This window comes from Crocuta crocuta, unplaced genomic scaffold (assembly GCF_008692635.1).
Source record: "Crocuta crocuta isolate KB4526 unplaced genomic scaffold, BGI_CrCroc_1.0 scaffold27, whole genome shotgun sequence".
Taxonomy (NCBI): Eukaryota; Metazoa; Chordata; class Mammalia; order Carnivora; family Hyaenidae; genus Crocuta; species Crocuta crocuta.
In genome coordinates this window covers 7,417,478-7,418,849 of record NW_027532250.1, presented here as the reverse complement: position 1 = coordinate 7,418,849, position 1,372 = coordinate 7,417,478, and the positions used below count along the sequence as shown (strand labels likewise).

Genomic DNA, 1,372 nt, shown 5'->3' with positions numbered 1-1,372 from the left:
AGCCCCGCATCCCCTCCCTCCCTCCCCCACTTCCCCACAGGAAGTGCCGGGTTTATGACTCTGGGTTCTGGACCAGACCTGCGTTCCCGCCCCAGGTGCCCTGTTATCTGGCGGCGTGGCCTTGCCTTACCCCCCCGAGTCTTTGTTTTCCCGCGTGTAAAACGCTGGTCATAGTATTCACTTCCGACAGGGAGGCTGTTGAAGAGACGGGGTGACAGAACTCGGGCAGAGGGCTTCGCACAGCGCCTGGCTTGGAGCGAGGGCTCGGTAAGCACCAGGGTTTATCGTCGCTGTTCCCGTACCTCAGTTTCCTTCCATTGTCAATGAGGCTGCTGGTCATTTCCTTCTAGACACCTCAGGTTCCGCCTCAAAGTCTGGAGCTAGAGGCCTGTGCCGTCCACGCACTCTGGTCCTTCTGCCCCAGCCCCGGAGAGGGTCCTTCACCGCGACTCTGGGGGTCCACAGAGGCCTGACCGCCCCTGAAGTGAGAAGAGTGGTTGGTTCCTACCCCGAGGCCACACCAGCGTTATCCCCATCACACAGATGAGGAAACTGAGACTTCGGGGCTCATTTGACCCACAGACACGCCCTGAGCACCTACTGTGTGCAGGCTGTGCTGGGCCCTCTCCAATTGGGCTCCCAGCCTAGCGGGGCGGATGGGAAAAGCAACCCACTCTGCAGGACTTAAGTCAAGTGCCTTGCTCTGCCCCTAAAAGTCTCCCAGAGAACCTTCTAGCATCCCTGCTGGGGGCTGGTGGGCATGGGGGCACGGCTTCCTTTGCACAAAGGAGAAAGTGAGGCCAGAGAGGGTATTGCTGGGCAGAGGGGTGTGGCCCCAGCCGGTGCCCCTGGGGGAATATTCTTCCTCAGCCTCGGCTCAGGCGTCACTTCCTCCTCACTTCCTGCTCAGGACCGTCCAGTCCGGGCTGGGAGGGCGAGGTCAGGCCCTGACACTCCCGCTCAGCGCCCGAGGCTTTCCTCTCCCATAACCTGGTCCCTTCCCACTCCCACTGCTCGTCCGGCTTTACCTGGCGCTGAGTAGGTGCGCTGTCTACGTGTGAACGAGCCCCTCCAGGGCCCCCCCACCCCGAATCAGGGAGACACCCCCACCTCGCCCCTGCAGGTGCACGCGGCCCCGGGAACCGCTCTCCTTCTCCACGCATTTCGTTTGCAGGATGACGGCATCACTGATGAGTGTTGGCTTCTAGAACATCAGTGTCCTGAGGACAGGAATGTCTGCCTGTTCCCGACACTGCCGTGTCCCCTGCACCTAGTACAGGGCCTGGCCCATAGCAGGTGCCTAATTACTATCTGCAGAAAGAAGAGAAGGGAGGAAGGGAGGGAGGGACGGAGGGAGGGCGGGGTTTCAACT

The 1,372-nt window shown here is 61.2% G+C and overlaps 1 long non-coding RNA gene across 1 annotated transcript in view; it reads right to left on the bottom strand.

Annotated features, from left to right (window-relative positions):
• Positions 1-391, bottom strand: part of LOC144243259 (uncharacterized) — a 4,579-nt gene extending 4,188 nt beyond the window's left edge. The window contains exon 1 of the long non-coding RNA XR_013338587.1: positions 303-391. This is a non-coding gene — a long non-coding RNA (uncharacterized LOC144243259). The remainder of the gene's footprint in view (positions 1-302) is intronic.
• Between the last annotated feature and the right edge of the window lie 981 nt (positions 392-1,372).